The sequence below is a fragment of the Cupressus sempervirens genome, chromosome 11, assembly GCF_028749045.1.
Source record: "Cupressus sempervirens isolate cs-2001-9-10 chromosome 11, ASM2874904v1, whole genome shotgun sequence".
Taxonomy (NCBI): Eukaryota; Viridiplantae; Streptophyta; class Pinopsida; order Cupressales; family Cupressaceae; genus Cupressus; species Cupressus sempervirens.
In genome coordinates, this window is record NC_143128.1 from 347,763,001 (window position 1) to 347,790,135 (window position 27,135).

The window sequence follows — 27,135 nt, forward strand, 5'->3', positions numbered from 1 at the left end:
CAGAATGAAATATATATCTCCACAATAACTTTCCACACCTATTGGCCCACAAAGATCTGTGTGAACTAATTCCAAAACTTCTTCAGAATTATAGGAATTACTTTTCAAACTTTTTTTTTTTCATTTTACCAATCTAACATTGTTTGTACATGCCCACCTCAAGTTTCTTCACATAAGGTATACCTCTTACTCTGTTGTTTTTTCTTATGGTGACCAGGTTATCAAAATCAACATGACACATTATTTTATGTCATACCCAACTTTCCTCTATCTCAGCTAATAAACAAGAACTTTCATTGAGATCTAGGTAAAACAAATTTCCTTGTCTAATTTTTAGTTCTAACTAGTTTTCATTTTCCATCTAATAGTTTAGCTTTGCCATTCATGAATTTAACTTTGTATTCTATATTGTTCAATTGTGCTACACTTAGTAGATTATGTCTTAATTCTTCAACCCAATAGGAATTCTCACATATGATTCCATGTGTTAATGTTATGCTTCCTTTTGCTTTACATAACATGGTTCATTGTTTCAAAATTTAACACTTCCACCATTATAGTGTACCAAATGTTTAAATTTAGTTTTATCACCAGACATATGAGAACAACAACTATCTATGATCCATGTATCATTTTCGCTAACATGAGAGATAAGTGTCATCTTTTCATTTTCCTCATCATCATATTCATCTTTAACAATAATATAAACTACTTCATCTTCATCACTATCACTATCAAAATCTTTTACAATGTAACATGATTTCTTACCTTTTCCTTTGTAGTTCTTGTAGCTTTTGAAGTCTTTCTTGTCTTTAAACTTGTTGAACTTCTTTTGATATTTATCTTCCTTGTTTGGACACCTTGCAATAATGTGGCCAACTTCTTCACATGAGAAACAAATTAATGGAGTCTTTCCTCGGAATTTTCCTTTTCCTCTTGCTACTCTTTTTTCTAGAAGAGCTTTAATGACTTCAAGATCTTCATCTGAATCATCTTATTCTTCATTGTCAACATGTTTGTCATTTGAGTTTCCTCCTTTTCTACCAACAATTTATTTTTCTTTGAATGTAGATTCAAGATTGTTAGAAGAAGGATCATAGTTATCAAAGTTATTTAGCTCACAAGCAATCAATCTTCCCACAAGAGTATCTCAGGTTAGATAATGTGCTAGATTCCATCTCATCTCTTGAATAGATGAAACTCTAATTGCATAAATAGGAAGAACAATACTTAGTACCTTGTTGATTATTTTTTCATCATCAATTTTAGTTCTTGTAGCTCTGATTGCTCTAATACTTTCTTTGACCCTTTAACTGCATTGGGTGATGTTCTCACCTTTTTTCATTTTCAATCGATCAAACTTACCTCTTAAACTTTATACCTTAGCTCTTTGCACATTTTTGTCACCTCCAAAGACTTTCTCCAGCTTTTCCCACATGCCAAATACAATAGGACAATCTTTGACTTCATCAAATTTAGAATAGTTCAAAGAAGATGCAATATCAATCATCATAATATTGGGTTCCTTTGCCTCTTTTATTTTCTCCATAGTCATAGGCTTGGGTGGTGGCACATATTTATTCTCCAAGTAGAAAACACCAACATCATTGATGCTTGATATATGTAGCTTCATCAACTCTTGCCATGCTGAGAAGTTTTCTCTATTAAGCTTAGGGATCTCCAATTTGTAAGACATCTTAATCTTTAGCTTAGGTCCTTAAAACCTTTTCCTACAAGCACCAACTGATCTAATACCAATTGTTGGAATACCACAAAAACATATTATTGTCCCTTAGATGTCAATACAAACTTCTACTGATCATGCAATATTGAATGGCTTAGTTAACACTATAATATTACTGATCCTTGGTTAACAAAGCAATCTTAAGATTGTTTAAATTGTTTTATCTTTTAATAACTTAGTTGCATAAATGTAAAGCATAATCAAATGACATGAACACATATGACACCAAGATTTAACATGAAAACCCAATTTGGGAAAAACCACCTTGCAGCTAGTCACAATAATTTTCATTCTTATGAAGTTTAGGAGCCAACCTCGTTAAAGGTTACAAAACATACTATTAAGTATGACCCTGTTAGAGGATTTAAATCACCTTGTTAGGAGTGGCCTAGTTGGAGGTCTTCAAACACTTCAATCTTGAAATGTCACCTTGTTAGAGGATTTACAAAATGACTATTAAGTCAACTCTATTAAGAGATTTCTTTACTGCTACAATAGTTAGAAAGAAACAACAATTTGACCTAATTTATGAAGCAACTTTCTTTGCAGATTCAGATCTTTGTTCTAGCTTGATCTATGGATTCTTCCTAATTAGATGTTCTTCATATATTATCTTTCACACTTTCCTACTCTGCCTTTGCCTTCGCTCACAAATCCATCTTATTTCTTATTCCACTTCTTCTCTTTTGTCTTCTCAACTTGACCTTTCTTATATATCATAAGCTACAAAAAGTTGGCTTGAATACCCTTTCAAAACATTAATAAACATCCAAATAGTCAGCATCCATTAATAGAATATTTGACAATTACATTCTGTTGTCACTCGATCAACACTATAACTAAACACTCAGTTGACATTGTGACTCCTTCATTGCTTGACCACTTGGTCTACTGCACGCCTTTGATGCCTAACCACTCGATCAATACTGCAAATATGAATCCTTTCATTAATTGGTTGCTCTGTTACTACTCGAAAGTCTTAATTGCCCAACTGCTTGGTTAATACTAAGATATACAAGGTTAATACTGCAAGCTTTGTACATTGCTTAGATAATACTAACATTTGTGTAAACATCAATGACAATATACAATTGAAGAATTGTTTCCAACATAAGTAACCTGGCTTCTAAAACCAATTATCTCATATGATTAAACATAATAATACACAAAGAAGGAAAAACATCTTTATGATTATTACCTAGAATTATCTTTTATGTACAAAGAGATAGATTAATTTTAGATTTTATGACATAATTTTAAATATTTTTTTACTCATTTGAATAATTTATTAATAGATTATAATAATACAATAATATTGTTTTTTTTTTTTAGTTATGTCTATGTATTGAATGCTATTATAGTCATGTTGTGTATGTCATGCTGACATTTTTGTAGCATGTGTTTGTTTTATACATAAGATAGTTCAATTGTATATGAGTATGGTATAAAATAATTGAATACATTCCTTTGAAATAACGAAGTGTTATCCAAAGAAACTTTATTAATAAAAAATTAAATAATTTAACATTATTTTCTTTATGTATTATTAATGGTGTTGTAATAATTAGTGAAATAAACAAACTATGATACATTAATTATCACTTCTTTTTAATACACTATAGTACCCTTGAATTGGTCAACCTCTGAGATTATTATAGACCAAGTTAAAAGCACTCAAAAGGTGGCGTTGAATGGTTGATACACACATATTTAAATATTCATATCAACCAAACACTACATGAAATGATATTTGGTTCAAGAAACATAAATATGCAAGCTTGACTAATAAAACTATTTATATATGTACCCATTAACCATTTCAATAGTAATGATAGGTGCTTTTAATGTAATATAAAAAGTATACCTAAATAGATTGGTCAAAAGAAGCAAACAGTAGTTACAACTTTTAAATGGGAATTATGGCTCAATGAACTATGACAAGTACTAGTGTATAAAATTTAACCGAAACACACTTCAGTCTAAGGAGATTCATCATTTGATGATACTAAAACTAAAATTTGTAATTTATTTCATTCCATAGAAGTGTGGGAACTTCCAAATGATCGATAACCACGTCCCCTCCAACACCTTAAAATTAATATTTTGTGTTTAGTCCATTCAATTGATATATGGAGAAATCTAATGGTCATCCTCATACGCTCTCCTACACCTCCCTCTTCTCGCCCAAGCTTGTACCTCCTACCATCCAACCAGCTAAAACACAACCCTTAAAAACTCTTATCCTTATAACTTACATTTTAATTGGCTATTTAACCAGTTGTATAATACAAATCTCTTCAGCTACTGACGTTGTTGTTCCTCGATGTATGGGCTTGACCCCACTGGTATTTGATTTTATTAAGTTGTCTTCTTCTTTAGACTCGATCCCATTAGAATTTTGAACCTGTACCATCTTATTTTTAGTATACATAAATTTTTAGTTCTCCCTAATTTATATAACCATATTATTAGAATAAGATGGCTCAGTGCTGTCGTTTGTTTCTTACCCACTCTTTTATATTATTAAGAACTGGATTCTTGCGATTTGTGTCGTTAATTACAATCCGCCAATCAGAGGGGGGTCAGAAACCAAGAGCAGCAGCTAAGGTCAATTCTCTGTGTCTTATCTATGGATTTGAAAGGCAAATGGGCGACTGTAAAAATATGAAAATTTATAGAATAATGATACATGAGTAAACAAATTGTCCTATCGACATTATTAAGCATTTGACTGCAGATGTTGTGCAAGCGAACAAAAGAGAGGAGCCATTGATTGATGTTACAGATGAAACATGCCGGGCCGTGTAAAAGGCTCAGATTGACTACAACCATGATCGTTGGATTCGTGGGAAGAAACTGGCGAATTAATTCCTTGTCGGGATCGGCAATGTGAAAAATGGCATTGGAATCCATGGCGGATGAGGACAGTTGAAACGACAAAGGTCTGAAGTCAGTCCCTGCTTTTGAGGGAGAAGAAGCATTCAAAGCATCTCGGCAATCAGAATCAAACAAATGGGTGGAAGAGAAAAGACAAGCGTAGAAGGTAGGAAATTAAACAAAAAGATGTCATCTTTGATATGTGCTACGGATCCAGAGACGACAAATCCGTAATCTGTAATCTGGCCTGCGTCTAATCTGGCGAAGGAATTATGCCACGTTATGATTCTCTTCTCCCTGCAAAATGACGGGGACGATGGGGCTTCTTCTGTTTGTCCTCTGTGAGGTGTGATCCATGCATCCATGCTTTGCTTTGGATGCTTCGATTGGGTTTCCTTCCCTCCTTGTCTCTTGCCCTCGGACAAGACCCGGCATAGGGAGTAGAAACAGAGGTGGAAAGCTCATGGTTTTTTATCTCACTTGAATTGCCCTCATGCGCATATTCATCTGGAATTCAAGAGTACATTCTTTTTCCCCATTCAACCTTTCTTGTCATGTATCGGTAAGGATGTGGACTGGCCCTATGTGATTTGGGAAAAGTTTTGTTGTTTTAGGGGAGACTATTTAGTAGGAGTTTAGATTAACTTCGGGTACTTAGAATTCTTAATGTGTATGTCGAAGTTTGCTAATTTAGCTAATCTTTCAGCTTTTCAGTATTTGTGGAGCTCTATGTAGAATGCCAGGTGGTCTAAGAGGGCAACAACTACCCAGAGAGTTATTTTGACATCCATGGATGGCCATCCCACCCATGCCATGCCATACAACCGTGGAAAACCGTAGCCATGTTTGTGTTAAGTATACTTTATTATTATGTTATAAAGGGGACTAGAAACATTAAAGTTAAATATAAAAATGAAGTATATAATTAAATTGTATAAATAATTAAATTAATGTATATAGTTAAATTTTAATTAATTCAATTTTATTTTATTTTTTATTTTTATTTTTTTAATATTATACTAGCAAATTAATAGTTATGTAAAAAGAATTATATTTTGGCATAAATTTTTGCAATAAATTTAATTTATAAATAATGTAATTACAAGGACCTATATACATAAATATAATGCATTTTTTTTGAATAATCTTACCTTTGTATAAAATGTTATTGAAAAAAGGAATGCATTATATTTATGTATATGTACTTGTAATTACATTATTTATAATTTAAATTTATTGTAAAAAATAATGTCAAACATAACTATTAATTTGCTAGTATAATATTAAAAAAAAAATCAATAACAAAATTAAATTTTAACTATATACATTAATTTAATTATTTATACAATTTATTTATATATTTCTTATTTATATTTAACTTTAACTTTTTATATAAATTAATTCCCTTTAACAAAAATTAAATAAAATTATTCAAAATCAAATAGAATAAGTTCAATTTAAATATATGCATTTTTTTAAAATGACAATTACAAAGTTAAGTAAACAAAAATTCCTATGTTTCTATTTCCTTTTATAACATAATAATAAAGTCTACTTAATGCAAAACGAAATCTGAGATGCCTCGGACGCAGCCATGGGTACAGTTTTCCATAGTTGTATGACAGGCATGGGAGGGATGGTCATCCGGGGATGTCAAAATAACTCCCTGGTAGCCATTGCCATCTAAGAATGCCATTCACAAGACTCAAAAAATAGTACTTTGTGTACGAATGGATCAATAGTACTTTGTGCAAAAATGGACCAATCAGCAACCAAAAAAGCTAAAAAATGTTCAATTATTACTACATGTATGATTGGCTATTAATATTGTAGTACATGTGTTATCATTTTCCAAACTTTTTTATGAACGTTAATTAGAAGAATTTTTAACAATACGATGTGGCAGTCTTTGGAACATGAGCGACTATTGAATCTCTTCCCCTAAAGTCATTATCCCAGAAATGTGTTGTTAATTGGTTGACTTGTTTTCAGTCTTCAAGTATAACTTTGTTCAATGTTTCTGTCTAATAACCTAGACCCATACTTTCTAGATTTTGCCATCACATTAAAAACACGTAGAGACGTAGAGATGGATCTCATCAGAAATATAGTCACTATGCTAACAAAAATTATGATTTTTTATCTCACTAAAATCGCCCCCAGGGGCATATTCATTTGGTGCAGCAGAGCACATTCTTTTTTCCCATTCAACTTTTCGTGTGATGTATCGGTAAGGATGTCGATTGGGCCTTTGTGATTGCGGAAAAGTTTGTTGTTTATAAAGTCGAAAGTTTGTTGTTTATAAAGTCGCAATCGGTCCCGAGTAATAGTATTGTTAATTGGTTGAGTCGTTTTCAATCTTGGGTTATGGCTCAGTTCAATGTTTCTCTTCAAAAGTATGAACTTTCTAATTCTACATCGGGGCTTGTAAATTAGTGTTCTTGGGAAGTTCAACCGGTGCGAGATTATAATATATTGATCAGGCTACCCAAATCATTGAGTTGTAAGCAACGGAGCTTGTGTTGAGCGAGAGATAAAGATCAAATTGGGAGAGAAAATGATGGTCAGATTTGGAAGCGAAGAGTACAACAGATGGGGTGGATCCTCCCAGAGTTCATCACCGAACAGCTCGGGAGACCACCTCTCACCGCTGACATCCTTATTATCACCACAGAGCATATTAACACCTCCATGGCTTCTTCAGGGGGAGCTAGGATCAGAACAGCGGGGGCTCTGGCTCGTCAACCTTCTAATGGCCTGCGCAAACAGCTTAGCGGCCGGTCACATGGAGAGAACCGACCTCTGCCTGCAGCACTTGTCACAACTAGCCTCTCCAACAGGTGACTCAATGCAAAGGGTCGCCACATACTTCACAGATGCCCTGGCGGCGCGAATAACAAAATCATGGCCGGGTCTCCACAGAGCCCTCAACTGCGCTCACCTGCAATCGCCGGTGGACCGGCTCTCAGCCCGCCAGATGCTCTTCAATCTCTGCCCCTTCCGCAAGGTCTCATACGCGGCAGTGAACCAGAGCATCATGGAAGCCATGGAAGGAGAAAGCTTCGTCCACGTCATCGATCTCAACGACTGCGAGCCAATCCAATGGGCGTGGCTGATGCACTCTCTAGCAGCCCGCAATGGGGGTCCGCCCAATTTGAGAATCACGGCCGTCAGTGAACACAAACAGGCGTTGGATCACACGGCCAGAGTACTTGCAGAGCAATCAGATAAGCTCAACATTCCATTCCAATTCCACCCATTTCACTCAACCCTAGAAAATTTCAAAACAGAGGATCTCAGAGTTAAGAATGGGGAGGCTCTTGCAATCAGCTCTGTTCTTCAGCTGCACACACTTTTATCCGACGAAGACAACGATCCCGCCCGCCCACAGAAACGCCCATGGTGGCCGCTGGTTCGCCCGTCTCCTCGCTTCCAAGACACGACCTTGGATGATCTGTTGAAAAGAGATCGGGGAACTACAACGTTCAGGCCGTCGGAGATCGAAGAAGCCATTGCCAGAAAGGCGGCCGCCGCCGCAATTGGGTCTCCTCGGCGGGCTAGAATCGATTGCTTTCTTGATATGCTTCGTGGGCTTTCGCCCAAAATCATGGTTGTGGTGGAACAGGACTCTGATCACAATAGTCCCCTGTTCACAGAGCGGTTTGTGAAGGCAATGCATTACTATGGTGCCGTGTTCGATTCCCTGGCCTCCGATGGTTCACAGGGGAGGAGTGACGAGAGATTGAAAGTGGAGAAGAATCTGTTGGGAGAGGAGATTAAGGACATTGTGGCGTGTGAGGGATCGGAGAGGAAGGAGAGGCATGAGAAATTGGACAAGTGGTTGAAGAGAATAGAGAGGGCAGGATTTGGGCGTGTGAATGTTAGCTATGAGACTGTGCTCCAGGCAAAATCCTTGCTTCACTCGCAGTCTCAGGTTCAGTCACAGAATCGGAATCACTCCATTAATGAAAACTCCCTCTTCAGGCTTAATGGCGAGCATGGCTGCCTTGTTCTTGGCTGGCAGGATCATTCTCTCTTCTCTATTTCAGCTTGGCGCTCCTCATAAATACCTTGTTTTTTCACCATCACACACAAAAAAAAAAACTCTTTGTTTTTTGGAGAAGAAATCAGAGACTTTGTAGCCTAAATTTGGAGAAGAAAACAGAGTTAAAAAAACTGAACTTTATAGCATAAATGGGCACTTCTTTCTTTATCAAACTTCTCTGTTTTTGGAGAAGGTTAAAAAGATGCATAGAATGAATATATACAGCCTTCCCTTTATCAAGCTTCGTTTTGGACAAGAAAACAGAGATAAAAAACTATACTGAAGATATGAAAGAATGGGTGTATTCTTATATTGCTGTAGCAGCAGTAGAGGAACTGCGTAAGAAGCAGATTTGATATGAAGTGTCTTGCTCACATCTACAGCGGTTGAGTGGCTGCTGTATTTAGAGATTTTCGTATGGATCTTTGAAAGAGATGATAGAATGCTGAGAGTCAGTGTATCGAATAAAAGATTGCAACATTGCTTCTACTCCTCCCATAAATGTAATTGTGCCTGCAAATACTTCTCTGCACATGCAAATACTTCTTTGCACATCCTGATCATTATTTTGCTTCACTGTAATTTCAACCACCACCATAGAAACTGTTTACATTGTACAATTTGTTTCCTCGTGTTCATTTGATTGTCACCTTGGAAGGAAATCTTCCAAGGTTTTTATTCTTCCAAATCAGTGTTTATTAGTCATATTTCTCTATTAATCAAGGAACCATTCCTTCTGTGTCGTGCAGTTGGATTGAAATAGTATAGACAACTAAGCTTATAGTGGGATGTAAGTTAAAATGATTTATCTAAATTATATATTTATATATATATATATATATATATATATATATGGTTTTTTTACTATTATTCTAATGATAGATTACAAAGTATGATCTTGGGGAAAAAATTTCAATCTATTATACTCTAAAAATAATTACAATCACTACATATTTTAAAAATCTGATCTTATATTAAAATTGACAATAAAATTCATCGTTATCATTCCTCTATCTAATATCTAATCATGTTGTTCTAGACAATCTCAACAAATCGTCCAAATTATCTTCAGAGAAGTATATCCTTGGACTCGAGTGGACTTGAGTAACACTACATTAGATGAGTAAACTATAACTTGTTTAGACCATTCATATGAAATTACACTAGAAAATGAGAGCAAAACTTATTGTCATAAACTTGTCTATCCTCTCTCCAAACCTCACCATGTTGTTCTAGATACTCTCTGCACAAAGATGTATTAAATGAATTTATATACTAGCAAGCACACTTTAGGGTGCAATACATACACTGAAGAGATATTGAAGGTCAATTAGGGTAGGTGCATTTTTTTCATACAATATCATAATCCAAAAGTGAAACAGAACCCTAACCCTACTCATGACATAAACCTAAGCCATTATCCCAATTTTAACCATAATAAAAACTCTAACTTTAGCCATAATATCAACCATATTCCTAAATATAACCTCGATCATTATCTTAACCTAATCTTAATCAAGATCATAACCCTAACCATAATATTACCCATGATGTAGCCCATTATCCTAAGATACTCTATGACCCCTTTTGACCCATCAGATGACAACATAGGAACATATGTCATCACTGAATGGATAAAAAAGGGACAATAAGATACCCTAAGACCCCTTTTGACCCATTAGAATGAATATAATATGTCTCTAGGGATCCTATGACCCCTAGGAACATATTTTATCATTGAATGGGTCACAAGGGGTCATATGTTACACTATGACTCCTTTCAACCCATTAGAACAAATATAATATGTCCCTAGGGGTGCTGGGACCCCTAGGGACATATGTTATGATTAAATGAGTCGCAAGGAGTCATAGGGTACCCTATGACCCCTTTCAAGCCATTAAAATGAATATAATATGTCCCTAGGGGTCCAAGGACCCCTAAAAAGATATGTTATCATTGAATGGGTAAAAACAGGTCATATGATACCCTATGACCCCATTCAACCCATTAGAATGAATATGATATGTCCCTAGGAGTCCTATGACTCCTAGGGATATATGTTATCATAGAACAAATTTAATTTGTCCCTAGGTGTCCTTCTACCTATAGGGATATATGTTGTCATTGAATAGGCCGAAATGGGTCTTTAGGTATCCTATGACCCCTTTCGACCCATTTGAATGAATATAATATGTCCCTAGGGGTTCTAGTAGCCCTAGGGACATATGTTATCATTGAATGGGTTGAAAGGGGTCATAGGGTAGACCCTTTTTGACTCACTCAATGATAACATGTGTCCCTAAGGGTCACATATGTTATCGTTGAATGGGTCGAAAAGGGTCATAGGGTATCTTATGATCCCTTTCGACCCATTTAAACAAATATAATATGTCCTTAGGGGTCCTAGGACCCCTAGGGACATGGTATCATTGAATTTTTCAAAAGAGGTCATAGATAACCCCTTTCAACCTTTCAAAATAAATATAATATGTCCCTAGGGGGTCTAGGACCCCTAAGGACATATGTTTTCATTAAATGGGTCAAGTTTCAACCCATTAGAATGAATATAATATGTACCTATTGGTCCTAGAACCCACAGGGACATATGTTATCATGGACTAGGTCAAAAGGGGTCATAAGATGATGCATAGGGCATGCAAGGTTCTTGAAGATTTTGGTATTTTTTGTGGAGGACTGGAGATGCTCAGTCATCACCATGGTATTTTTTGATTTGAGGCTTGACTAAATGGGCTCAGTGGGGAAGTTTGTTGTTCAGTTGAGGAAGCATTTCTCGATCATTATTGAGTATAGTGTTAATTAAGTAACTTGACCATCGAAGAAGCTCGAGGATGCTTATGGTGACGCTCAGTTGTTGAACAAGTTCAACGATGCTTATGGTTGTTCTTGGTCATCAAAGAAGCACGATGATGCTTATGGTGGTGCTCAAATGTTGAAGGATCTCAATGGTTCTTATGGGAACTCGGTAGTTGAAGGAGCTTGACAATGTTTGGCATGCTTGGCTTATACTAGGGTTCTGAGCTTGTATAGTGGTGTTTTTTCTCAGCATTGCTTGGGGGATTTTTTGATGCTTGACAACATGGTTTGTCGACTATTGTTCTTGTAGATTAATTTTGACTAAGTTGTCTATGATCGGTTTCTAGTTTGAGCCGACCTTTGCATTTAATTTGGTTATATGTATTTAATGGTTGTTGCAAGCCAACTTGTGGCTTAGATATGTATTTAATGTAAGGGTTTATATAATTTGTAACTTGCTAGGTCAACTAGTGGCTTAATTGGGTATAAGTACGGGGTCTTGTGGAGTCTTAAGTCATAATGATCTAGCTCGGAGAAGAGGATGAAGAGGAGGAGCAAACTTTGAGAAGAGCTCGGGAAACATGGAGATTGCTTGGTGGGCTTGCGAGCACAAGTTTAGATCTTCCTTGGTGGTTTCTACTAGAGGGCTATTGTGTTATAGGTCTAGACTAGCTAGGGTTTGGGTTGGATCTTGAGGATCTTGCAAGACTATTACTTGCTTTGTATTTGGCCGTAACCAAGAAAGTCTTACAGCTCGACACATTGCATGTAGTTAGTTATTTTATGAATAACGAGTTGTTTTTGGTATCATATCTTATATCTTGTGTTGTGTTTTTGTTGTGTGGTTATTTGATGGGGGCTAGGACATCTCCTTTGGGGATTCTCTTACCTTGCACTACGTTAGGTGGTATCAAAGCATAATTGCTCTTGAGCGTGTAGACACATTTCCAAATGTGAGGCAGTTTGCACTAGGACCTTGGGTTGGGAGAAGTTGATTTGAGAAGATCTTGCATTGGTGGTGATTTTGTTGAGGATTATTTTCTTCGAGAGTCCTGGCTTGTGATTCTTGGTGTGGGGTGGTAGATTGTGATCTAACCTACACTTGTAGATGGATAAATGGGTGCAAAGATGGAAGGTTGATCTTTCTGGAGTATGATCACAAAGAGTTTGTGTGATGTGTATTGCAAATCCATGTTCCCAGACTTGTGATTTGTTCTTGGTTATTCATGCGAGGTGGCAAATTGCAATTTGACTTGCAAATAATTTGGGTTTGTCACAAGGTGCATGGGTGGGATTTGTTGTTGAGGTTTTGCAATTGGAAGATGTCTCTGAGAAGATTGGACCCTAGGATGATTGTAGTTCTCTGTGATGTGGTAGAGAAGAAGATTTTAGAGGTGTCTTCTTATTTGGAATCTAGATTGACTAATCAAGTTAAGGAGGGGATGGTTGAGTTTTGTAAAGATTTATGGAGTTGGAGTCTATCAATCCAGAAGAGAGTTGTCTAGTTGGTTAGAAGACTTGTTCAAGAATGAAGAGGGCATGACAAGGTCAAGGTGGAGGTTAATTTTGTTGATCATTTTGTGGAGCCTGATGCAAAGCCTGTAGAGCAACTTGTGGTTATTTCTGAAGAGGTTCCTAACCTTGTTGATGCTGGCATGGATATTGGTTTTCATGATTAGTCGGTTGATTTTGACATGGAAATTGTACAACACTTGGTTGTGGATGATCAGGTTACTATTGGTGATGAGTTATATGTTGTAGAGTATCTTGTTGTGAGAAATGAGATTGGTGGTGTTGAGAGTTTAGCATGTGTTGGTGATGGCTTGCATATTGCAGTTGATATGGATTCAATTTTGCATCTACATGTTATTTCTATAGATGTGTAGTTTGATGCTCTTGTCACTAAGATGGATTGTGGTGATAAGTTGCAAATCCTATTTGTGGGTTACTATGTTGTTCAATTTATTCTTGTGAGCGAATATGTAGAATGGTTGTTTGTAGACTTGCAAAGGAGGAATTGGTTGTGGACTTGTTCATTTTCTTGGCTTTATGGATTGGCAAGCCTTAGGTGAAGATGAAGTGGAAGACTGGTTCTTATGGAGGAACGAAGTGTGTGACACACTTTTCTTTGTACCCCAAGAGTCTAATGCAGGGGCATCTAAGGTTCCTAAAGATTTTGGCATTTTTTGTGGAGGACTAGAGATGCTTGATCATCATTGTGGTATTTTTTGATTAGAAGCTTGACTGAATGGGCTTAGTGTGGAAATTTGGTGTTCGTATGAGGAAGTGTTTCTTGGTCATTATTGAGTATAGTGTTGATTGAGTAACTCAGTCATCAAAGAAGCTTGACGATGCTTATGGTGTCACTCGGTCATCAAAGGATCTCAGTAGTGCTTATGGGAACTTGGTAGTTGAAGGAGCCTGGCAATGCTTGGCATGCTTAGCTTATAATGGATCACTTGTCTTGTACTATGGTGTTGTTACTCGATGTTTCTTGTGGGATTTTCTAATGCTCGGCAATGTGGCTTGCCGACTGGATCCAAAAGAATTAACCTAAAGTTTTACTAAGTTTTCCATACCATTTTTAAAAAAAGAAAAGAAAGATAAATCATTCACAACAAACACATAGTAGTAAAAGCAATAACATACAATCAACTGTAAACATACATAACAGGTTACATTCTTTAAGGATCCCAAGATGTTGAGTCACATTTAAATTTAATTAATTCTAAGTCTAACAACTACCACATCCACATGAAAGAATAATCAGAACATCCAATGTCCATAATATACATTTGTTCCAAATGCCTCTTGGCAAATTAATTCGAAATGCTCAATCATCTGCTATTCATATCATAGGGTATGAAAGGCTTAAAAGAATATACATATGTAGAAATAAAGATACATCCTCCTCCTCGAATCCATGATACAAAGTACAATAAAACAAATGAAAGCATCCACCATACATGATACATACATCCATCATAAAAAATATAAACATCCATCATAAAAACAAAACTAACCATCATAAAACATAACTAACTAAGTGTGTGGTTCCTCCCAACTGTCAATAGCATCATAAGACCATCGTGGACCTTAGCCATCCCCTGCACGTAACATCCTAAGCCACCGAAGAAATCATTGGTACTATTGTAATAGGGATGTCACTCCTAAAACATGCTACAACATATGCATAAAGAAATGTAACATGATAAACAAGCATACCCAAGAACCTCCAACCATGGTGACTACAAATGGATCTCAATGGTAAGAGTGAAAAAGCACTACCACTCGACTAGGTGGAACGTAAATGGCCCACTCCCACCGTGCTGAGGAGATAGTCTCAAGTTACAAATAGGATATCAAATTACATAACACAAATGCTCTCTAAGTCTAGGAGATCCTAAAACCTAAGAGTATACTAACTCAAGGGTTCCAACACATAGAATGACATCTAGACCCAGAGGCAAACAAGACATGTAGGAAACCTACTATGCAAGCGAGAAAGTTTCATTGCACAAATCATGTTGGAAGTTACTCGAGAAATTCCTTAGGAATCCTGGGTCCCCAGTGCTCTTGTGGCCACTAGTATCCTCTCGTACTAACAAGGCATACTATGGAATGCAAGGTCATAACCAAGCATTCTCTCAACTCCCATCCTAGTCTGTACTAGCACTCGAAACATGGGTGAGAACATACAATTAATCTTATTAGGTTCATTTAAGTTAGTATTTAGTGTAATGTTATCACTTATTAAAAATAACTTACAATGAGTCATTCCCAGAGCCTCTTAGGGCCCCTGTGCCCCATTACAAGCCACTTCCCAACACTACACATAGATAACCTACCCTAGACTCATGAAATAATAAATCAGAAAATCACCTTAGCCCTATATAAGTGACTGGGAAGCATCAAAAGATAAGCCACAATAATCACATCAGTTCTCCACGAGCAACTGAAAAGCATCAAATGATAATCAATCACAATAGTTTTCTATCAGCAACTAAAGACATCCATGGCAATTCACAATATCCATCGGTTCTTAACAAGCAATCGAAAAAATATCCCAAAATAAATCACAATACTAATTGAAGACTCCAAAATGGTTAAGTCAAAACATGTCACAACATGACATCATTAAGAACAAACCATCCAAAACATCTCAATCCTCTCAAAGTGACTGGAAATCAACTCAAATATAACTAATCGATGACTCAAAAATGGTTAAGACAGGTATCTCATATACATACACCTCAGCTTCGCACAAGGAAACTGGAAAGCAATAATAATCAATAAATACATCCATCATAGAGAATGCCATCGCATTACCATGGTTGGGTTAAAAGGATCGAGATCAAAAAATAATATAGCATCACAATCACACAACCCCCGAGCCTCTGGCAACAACCTAAACTTGTCAACATCTAAACAACCCAAAACCCCAAAAAACATAAACAATACACATACAACAATGTAAGTTTCATGTTTTGGTTTAGCCTTGAATACACAGTGTTAGTTTACAGTTTCCAAATTAAAAATATATTTAGGTAAAAGAGATTCCCGGTTTACCCTACATGTCAACCCATTCATTTATAGAATTACCCCTATAATAATTTATCTGAAATCAATTCCCTTAAAATACTCTAAAGATAATCATTTTTAAAAAAAAATCTTTATTGATTTTAAATAAAATAACCGTTAATTTCATTAAAATCAATTTCATTAATAATACAATAATTATATAATTCCATTAAAAATTATATTTAATTAAGTTAATTAACTAATAAATCTACCATCCAGATTCATCAAATTTTTAACTAAATTAATTAATGAATATCACTAAATACTTATATTATCATCTCTTTTCTTTTATTATTAATTAACAAATCATTATAGATTAATAACTTATAATTAACTTTGTTAATATTTTATTAAATAATAATAACAAAGTATAAATTCTTTAACATTTTAAAATATTAATATTTAATATATATTAATAACATGTTACAAACTTAAATCGTATTACATATATTACAAAACATATTAAATTTAAAACAAAACAAAACTCATCCCTACGCATATGCAGAGGGCCTTGCGCTACTGCTGTCGTAGTCGACCCTGTGATCACAGTCAGAGGTATGACTATGTACAGTGGTCAGCGCCAACGTTAAGAGAGAAGGGATGGGGTGGGTTTAAACCCCCCCTCCCATTTACACACACACACACACATATATATATTAAAAACCTTTTTAAAATCAACTACCCCCAAGCTATGATATGTATTATTATATTATTATTTTTTTAATAATTTTTTTTTGTTTTTAAATTAAGTAAAATTCATACACATGAACCCCATCTAACATATATACAATTTTAAAATAGTATTGTTTAATTAAAACAAAACCCTCCTTACTCATAATTTAAAAAAATTATATATATATATTTTAATAACATTTATAATTCTAATCTGATAGGGAAAATACATTTAACCAATCAAATTTCTAATTTAAAATTTCTTTTAAATCTCAAACCCTTCCCGGTGCAACTACAATTTCCTTTTCACCTATGGACAAGGTTTTTAAATGGATTTATTTTTCTTTCAATCTACTTATATAGACGAGATACAATACACATAAAATAAGAGAACTAGAAAATTCACGCAATGAAATCCAGAGACTTGATTTCAACAATCACAAAGAAGACAGGAATATCAACTTGCTTAATTCAATCGGTGATCAAAACACAAGACCCTACTTGAACTTACTGCTAATATGCAACCACCCAAAGATTATGGGAGAATTTGCTTCTATCCAAAATCTCTCTCTCTGAACTTTCCCAGGATTTCCCTTCCAAAATTCACTTCCAAAATTTGCTCCCAAAAATTTGCATCAAAATTTTCCTCCTCCAAAATCCTCTCCCAAAAATGAACCCTTCAATTGTGATAAACAGTTCTCTCCTTAAATTGGGGCACCATTTGTGCATTCACCCATTCTGTGCTCACAAGACTTGAACTCCAAATTAACTTCTATTAATCTTTCTTTTACCTTGCATTAATCTTTTTCATGCATGTTTATGAATTATTAAATAACTTTATTTAATTTACCACTTGACTTCTATTTTAAATTAATTTATTACTTTAATCTCATGCAATATTTATGAATTAAAATATCTTTATTAAGTCCACATGTTTTATCTTTAATTAATTTATTTTATTTTCAACTCATATACGCATCATGCAATCTAGAATCTTTTTAATAATTTAATATCTTTTTTCTCACTTTTAATTTATTTTAGAAACTCAATTGATAAAATATTTATTAACTTAGATAAAAATAATATTTAGTATTTATTTAAAAATGAACTCTAAATATATTATTATTAAATTAAATAAATATTATCACGTTCTAAATTTATCCTTAAATTTTTATCTCAAAACTTAATTCTTTTTATTTAATTAATTTCTTAATTAATTAAATATAATTAAATATTAAAGATATCATATTGATTTTCCATTAAATTAATATTTTAATTAGACTTAATTAATAGAAAATGCACCAAAAACTCATAAAGACAACATACGAAAACCCATCATAGCGAAACACATACAAAATCAAACTGAAGGGTTATAATCATGAATTAACGTCATTTGACGCATTTGAAGGGTACAAGACTCAGATATTTGCACTAATTTTCAATTAGGACAAATGGCTTAAAGGTATGAGATTTGAACTTAAGAATTTATCTCCCCTCTCTTACCATTGAGATAATGCGATAGGGTACGCTCATCTTGGCAATTCAGAAAAGTCGATACCTAATACCTACAACTTGCATAAAATCCCTGCATGTACAAACACAATATTCTAAGCTAAACAGGTAATGGTAGAAAGTGGTACATCGTGTAGATCCTAACTAGCAGGTGACTACGACTCCCTTCCTTAACCACATCAGAAATGCCATACATAAAAAAAAACAAACACACACACCATACACATGCAATATGGGGTAAGTCTCCATAAGAAAACACATGTGATAATAAACTATCTAACTAATCATCATTAATAATTGAAAACACTGAATAATCATCATACATACATGAAATATAGAGTACTAAGTAATCTCATCATATAATAAACTGAATGTAAAACAATATCTAATAATCTCCAAAACAATAGTACTAATCATCAAACATAAAACTAGCCTAAAAGAGTTTGGCAATGATAGCAAAATGTAACTTAGGGGCAAGCACTACACTGGAGTTCTTGTAGATTAGTTTTGACCAAGTTGTCTAAGCCCAGTTTCTAGTTTGAGTTGATCTTTGCATTTAATTTGATTATATGTATTTAATGGTTGTTGCAAGTTGAATTATGGCTTAAATATGCATTTAATGTAAGGGCTTATTTGATTAGTAACTTTCTAGGTTGTAAGGGGTTTTGTGGAGTCTTAAGTCATGATGGTCTATCTTGGAGAAAATGATGAACAGAAGAAGAAAACTTTGAGACGAGATTGGGAAACATGAAGATTACTTGGTGAACTTGAAATAAAAGGTTTAGATCTTCCTTGGTGGTTTCTACCAAAGGGTTGTTGTGTTATAGATCTGGACTAGTTAGGGTTTGGGTTGGATCTTACAGAACTATTACTTTCTTTGTATTTGGTCATAACTAGGAAGGCCTTACAACCCAGCACATTGGATGTAACTAGTTATTTTAATGAATAAAGAGTTGTGTTTGGTATCAGATCTTATATCTTGTGTTGTGTTTCTATTGTGTGGTTATTTGTTGGGGGCTAGGACATCTCCTATGGGGATTCTCCTACCTCGCACTATGTCATAAGGTACCCTATGATCCCTTTTGATCCATTAAAACAAATTTACTATGTCCCTAGAGGACCTATGACCCCTATAAACATATTCTATCATGGACTAGGTTGAAAGAAGTCATATGATACCCTATGACCCCATTTGACCCATTAGAAAAAATATAATATGTCCCTAGTTGTCTAGGGACCCCTAAGGACATATGTTATCATATACTAGGTCAAAAAGGGTAATAGGGTAATATATGACCCCTTTTGACACATTAGAATGAATTTAATATGTCCCTAGGGGTCCTAGGGTCCTTAGGGACATATGTTATCATCGACTAGGTCGAAAGGGGCAATAAGGTACCCTATGACCACTTTCGACCTTGTCCATGATAACATATGTCCCTAGGGGTCCGACCCCTAGGGACATATTATATTCATTCTAATGGGTTGAAAGGGATCATAGGGTACATATGTTATCATGGACTAGGTCGAAAGGAGTCATAGGATACCCTATGACCCCATTTGGCCCATTAGAATGAATTTAATATATTCCTAGGGGTCCTAGAATCCTTAGGGACATATGTTAATCATTGAATGAGTCAAAAGGGGTCATAAGGTAGAATGAATTTAATATGTGTCTAGGGGTCCTAGGATCCCTAGGGACATATGTTATCATGGACTAGGTCAAAAGGGGTCATAGAATACCCGATGAACTCATTCAACTCATTAGAACAAATATAATATTTATTCTGATGAATATGAGATTGATTCATTTTATGAAGCTAATACTAAAAAGAATGTAGACAAGGCTTATAGCTATGAAAACCAACTTGATGTAGGAGAAGGGTTTGGTGTTAGGTCAAATGAGTTTGATTCCATTTACATTCATATATCTAATTATGATGTTGTTAGGTCTTATAGTGATTTGAATGCATCTTTGGATGAGATATCTTTTGGTCTCAACTTGTTAGTCCATGCTTTTGACAACATTATCATGAATGCACTTGAGCTAGTAAATTCCCCTTCCCCTCATGCATCTTGAGCTAATTGATTAGAACTCTAAGAAAAAATCCATTTAAGTGCATATTTTTAAAAATGACTATGCTTTATCCTATTACCTTAACACCTTTGAACACATAGTGTCTTCCACTAGTGAATCAAGCATAAATATGACAGAGGTAGACATCAAATATCTCAATCTCAAAATAAAAAAGACAAAGAATAATCATTTTGATGGTGAAAAGTACATTATGGAAGTTTCAAAACCAAAAATAGTAAAAATAAAGGATGTATGAAAAGGTAAAAACCTCATTAAGGTTCTTGAAGACGGGATATTTAATGTTCTCCTAAGTCACTTCGAGGAGTGGTCATCAGTATTGATAGAATTGACATAGTCGGTGAGCCTAGAAACAAAGGAGAATCCACTAATTATACACTTAGTTCAATCCCTATTAGAGGAAGAAAAGAAAGAGTTTGCAACATTATTTAAAAAAATAAGATTAAATTTTCATGGACATATTTTGATATCTTAGGCCTTGACCTTGATCTAATCATGTACCATTTATCTATTATACCTAGACTAAAACATTTGAAATTGAAGCTAAGAAAGATGTGTCCTCATGTAGCATTAGTCAAATCTAAATTAGACAAGTTGTTGAAGGAAGGATTTAATAGAGTGATTAACTATGCTAAGTGGATCTACAATATTGTACATGTACCTAAACTCAATAAAAAAATAAGGGTGTGCACATATTTCAAAGATTGAAACAAGGCTTATCCAAAGGATGAGTTTCCACTTTCTAACATAGACATGATACTGGACAACACTGTTGGACGTGAGATGCACTCATTGATAAATGGATTCTTTGGGTATAATTAGATAAAGATAGAACTTGAAGATTAGGAGACGACAACTTTTACATGTTCTTAGAAAACATTCTATTGGAATGTTATGCCATTTGGTCTAAAGAACACATGAGAAATATATCAACATGCCATGATGATTATCTTTCACAATATGATGTTCAAGACCATAGACGACTATGTGGATGACATGCTAGCTAGATCTATGGAAATAAAGACACATTTGGAAGATTTGAGTCTAATATTTTAGATCGAATGGAATAATTCAAACTAAGACTCAATCCAAATAAGTGTTCATTCAAAGTTACATCCAGAGAACTACTGGGCTACATTGTATCAACAAAAAATATTGAAGTAGATCCCAAAAAAGGTAAAAGCTATAATAGACATGCAACTATTTGAAAAAATCATTAAAGTGAGAGGGTATGAATAAAGGATACAATCTATTAGAAGGTTTATATTATAGTTGGTAGAAAAATCACAACCATTTACTAAAAATCTACACAAATTTTCCATCTCTAAGTTGAATAAAGATTGTGAAAAGAGTCTAAATCAGGTGAAGCAATACCTTACAACTCCCCTAATTTTAATACCTCTTATTCAAGGGAAGCCATTGATCATGCACATATTATTAACTACCACAACACTAGGGTCACTTATAGCATAGGAAGATGAAAATAAGAAAGAAAGAACAATTTACTATATTAGTAGAACACTAGTCTCAAATGAGATGAAGTACACTATCATCAAGAAAGCTTTTTTGGTAGTTGTCTTTGCTTATCAAAACATTAGACACTACATCTTAGCTCATTCTATCTTGAAATTGCAAAGATTGGTCCCTTGAAATATTTGTTGAAAAAACAAATGCTAATGGGAAGGTTGGTTGAATGGGTCATGACACTTAGTGAGTTTGACATTGAATATGTTGACTATAAAGCTATAAAAGGAAAGATAATTTCTGATCAGTTGGTGGAAGCACCATTACATGATGATTAACCCCTAAATATTGAGTTCCTAGATGAGTTTTTCATGCTTCTCACATAATAGACATGGAAGATGTTTCTTTACGAGTTGTTCACACAAAAAGGATATGGTATTGGAACCATTTTTATCATGCCTCAACTCCATTCTCCACCCATGGCATAAAAGATAATATTCTCTTGTACTAATAATGTTACATCCCAATTTTAAATGCTCCTTTATAGTGTTTGTTAAAATTTCAAAATTCATCGAGGACAATGAATCACATGAGGGAGGGTATGTTACATCCCAACTTTTGGCTCCATTTGAAATGTTCATATTACCGTTGAGGTATCATGTGAAGTTTGTTGACAAGTAAAATTAGTTACAAGCATGTGAAATGGTAAGATGGTTAATTGTTATAATCTCATATGAAGTTGGCATGATAGTTAACCATTATGATGATATTTTAATGCTATTTTGGAAAGTTGGTTATTTATCATGAATTCATGGGAATAGAAAAGGCAATTAGCCATTATGATAGTTGATGATTAGTAACATGTTATGGTAATTATTTTTATATTGAGGAATATGATTTAATTATGGAGAATTTTTATGTTGGGAGCATGACAAAGGGGTGGAAATATTGTCAGAAATGAATTAGACATAGGGACACCACCATCACTGGGTAAATAGGTACAAATCCTAAATCACCATGACTTGGGATAAATTACTAGACAAGTGAGTATGTTGGATAATACCATGAGCTACTTCGTCAATTTTTATAACATTAAACATTAAAAATCATGAAAATAACTATTACCTCTCTCTTATTTTGAGACCTCAGAAGTGATCAACATTATGAATTTATATATGCACATGCTATATAGAGAGAATATGATAAATTATATGTACTCTTAAAATCACACACATATATAGATATATGCATATATAAATAAGTACAATTATAAATAAAATAGAATAGCATGATGACACAATAATTATGTTTATATATGGAAATAAATTCTTCTTGTTTTAAACTATGGAAATATAATCTTTATAACTCCATATCGATGAGTGGTGGCCACCTTCAAGTTGGCATTCACCTTCTAACTTTTCAAGTTTGTGAAATCGTTCTTGTAACTAACATTCCTTGTAACCAAGCCTTGTGAAATCATAAATCACCCATAGTTGCAGGTAGCCAGGATATAGCATAATCATTTTTATTATCAAGCAACATTTCTGAAAGGAGATTTCAATATTTTTCCTTTCTATGTTCTCCCTATTCTTTTTTCTTTCTATCATCACCTTGGACTAAGCATTAGGTAATGCAAGTAATGAATATCCCAATGTTTATCTCCATAAAGGCTAGTCAATATGGTATTATAGGTTATGGATCAATCATAATTATTTATTTTTTGATACTTTACTTCTTCAAGTATAGATAATTATCTATTACTATCAGTAGAGGATAGTCATGTTTATAGTCTACAATAAGTACCAAGTTATGTTGTTATCAAATGAATGATGGTTTATGAATACACTCTGCAAAACAACCATGGCTTGCAATCACAAGTCATCATAGTAATTAAACCCCAAAAGTATAAGTTTTGTTCTTTTTTTTAATCTCTACATGATAACTAAATAGGGGTGGATCATAGTCCCTATAACATGTTCTTTGTTGTATTAAGAATGAAGTAATCTTGTATAAATCTTAATCCTTTGTATGATATTTTGACTTGCTGGGATTTGTTGATACTGGCTGAGGTAAGAATTTGAAAGGTATTCAAGGGAAATCATGTGATAAAAGATCTCATTAGTAATAGTAGTCTCCTAGGATGTACCCAAGGTTAGTGAAGCCAATGTGAAAGGGTGGAGAGGAGAGGGATCCTAAAAGGAAGAAAAAAAAAAAAACTATGATAATATCCTCAATTTCATGAATATCTTAAAAGAAATCATTAAAATCCAAGTTTTCCCATTATTGTCCAAGTATACTCAATTGTCAAGTTGAGTGGTGGAATTAAGTACCAAGATGCCCTGTGGCTAGTCAAGGTGCTCCATGTCTATTCTGGGTAGGGAGGTCCTTTCTCAAATGAGATTATGTGGAGATATTTTAAGGGTTTGTGGTTGGGAGGTTAAGCCCCTAACAATGTTTCCCTTGTCCACAAGATGTCAGGACATGCACCAGACAAAGATAAGTTATGCATTCAAACATTTTTTAGTAACATGTATTTTACTTTGATGATGTTTATACAAGTAGAAGATATGATGGATTGATTTATATCATCAATTCAATTATTTCCTTTAATGAAAGTAACTTTTCTTGTCAATGTAATTGGTAACCAATTAGATCGGTTGATCTTCCAACTTAAAACAGAATATATCTATATGCAAGAGATAGGTTTATTTGATGGATTGTTATTTCTTTCATTTATGTGAATAATAAATATGAGCATATTTTGTAACTAAATGTTATTTCCATAGTTATCAATGGTAAGAGAAGGAATGGTACAATGGTATTTGATGCCCTAAATGATACAATGGTATTTGATGCCCTAATTGATACATTGGTATTTGATGCGCTAAATGATACAATGGTATTTGATGCCCTAAATGATATAATGGTATTTGATGATATTTGTGTTTTGATAAAGTGGTATAGCTATTTTTTCTGAAGTAACATATTGATTAACCTGGGTTTTGTAGAAGCATCCTTAGATGGATTTCAATTTTTAATTCTATGGGATGTAGATTTTAAATTCCTTGTTAAAATCATCAGTGGTGTTTTTAAATTGTTAGTTATGAAATTTCCATTTAATTTTTTTATAACCATTAATCTCATTCACATGAATATAACTATTATGACTATCATCCTATGAATATGAAGTATTAATTGTATTTCTTTGATATGATATGATATTAGTTAAAATCAGGAAGAGGGTTTGTTATATATTGTGTTAGAGCTCTGGGTTAAACACTGAACCTTGGGCCCAACACTATTTTAGAGGAACTAATAATGTAATTTTGAATGAGATTTATATCGTATAAATAAATATTTTACAATGTAAGTTGAAAAAATTAATTAAATAAATAAATCACACTTGGGAATAATCTAGAATAGCTAAGAAAGATTGAGATGATGGCATGGTCTATATGAAATGGACAGATGGATAAATTGCAAAACCATAAAGATGAATCAAAACTAAGGAAAATTACATGATTGGAAAGTCAAGCGGTGGTGATTAGGTTCTTCATTTGCCCATCTAAATCCTTGGCTAAGGTAGATTTAGAGAATGCTTGCCTAAATGGATCACTAAGAGGTCAGGGTTGCCAAATGACATGGAGAAAGTTGGTGGAGGTGTATCCTCAACCTTGTTTGTTGTTGAGTGGCCACTCTAACACTAGGATGATCAAATGATAGGACCAGAAGGGTACATTTGCCTTATCTCAAGAGGGAGGGAAAAATGAGAAGATTAAACTAGGTCCAAAAGTCGAGGCTTTCACAATACAAACCAATTACTATAACCTTGAGGCGGTGTTATCTAAACCTTCATGTTGACTAGATATTATTTTTTAGTTGCATGTTCTTAGCATTATACCTTATGCAATTACATTATTGTTCATATGAAATGGTAGTAATAATCTGCTATCCAATTTTGGACTTGAACTAAAGGAAAAATAAAATTGTGAACCATTAGTTTGAGAGTTCTTTTAACTTGAAAATGATAATCCTTTCTATGTTGATTAAATGACAAGAAGGACATTTTGTGTTCTAGTAGGAGTAAGGACACTTAACTAAAACTATCAATTCTTATTTATATATGTAACTTTTTTTTTACTTGAGTTTTTATTGAAACGTCATGATGATAAGATGGGCATAAGAGCCTAGTCACCTAAATGGGAAAGGACAATTCTCAAATATTTACAGGTGATTGGCAAGCACGTCTAGATGATCTACTCAATAAGAACCCTATGTAAATTGGTTCATATTCTTATAATTAATTTATGACCCAAGGATGGGTTGAGATAGGAAATATCTACATGAAAGATGAAGTTCCATGAAAATGTAAAAGTTTGTGGATAGAATGGACTCAAGGTCTAAGACAAAATTTGAATTTGATGGGCAAAAAAATGAGCATCAAGGTCACACCCATTCTCAAGAATTGCGTGTGGGCATTTAGTCCTAGTGCTAGGAGAGTGAGATACAGATAGTGTGGTACCATGTCTATCCTAACCTCTATGGTTTTGATTGGAGGTATGATGATCTTTCATATAATAACATATTTTTAACCTTTTGGCTCATTATTATATATGTACATGTGATATTGATTTTATATGGTAATGAAATAACAAGACATACTGATATTATATAAATGGAAAACATGGATCTAGTAACCTTTTTTAGGTGATTTATGAGTTACAAGGATGATCTACTCATTAATGAGTACCATATGCGAGATGGTATGTATGAGTGATTTAAATTATGTGACAAGTTATGATCTAGAACATGTTAGTTGAGGAAATTACAATTTTGAATGCTTATCTTACTCTCAATTATTGAACACTATTTTTTTAATATGAAATATCAATATGAGAATTGAACTAAAGATATTGTGAGTGTCTACATGAGCATGACAGGAATATGAAATCCAATATCCTAAAACATGATCAACTCAAGTGATGCTGATGTGACCTTAAGTACGGTAAAGTAAACCTAGGTGGGTGTATGATTCACTTTTGATTTTATGATATCATGCAAGCATTTTTCTGGAAGAATTGAAGTAAAGGAATAATGGACCTTGATTTGTGGTCATGACTTACTTTTTGATTCAATTTTGAAATGAAATAATTTATTGATGCTATATAATAATATATATACCTTGTATTTACCATCAAGGATGATGTAACACAAGGGGGAGGGTACCTTACATCCCAATTTTAAATGCTCCTTTATAATGTTCGTTAAGAATTCAAAATTCATTGAGGACGATGAATCACAAGGGGGAGGGTATGTGACATCCAAATTTT

General features: G+C 34.0%; 1 pseudogene across 1 annotated transcript; it reads left to right on the forward strand.

The window, feature by feature from the left end:
- Positions 1 to 7,055: 7,055 nt before the first annotated feature.
- Positions 7,056 to 9,248, forward strand: LOC149529514 (scarecrow-like protein 3 pseudogene; annotated as a pseudogene). The gene has a single exon (XR_016358636.1). The product of XR_016358636.1 is annotated as a scarecrow-like protein 3 pseudogene (transcript).
- Positions 9,249 to 27,135: the final 17,887 nt, after the last annotated feature.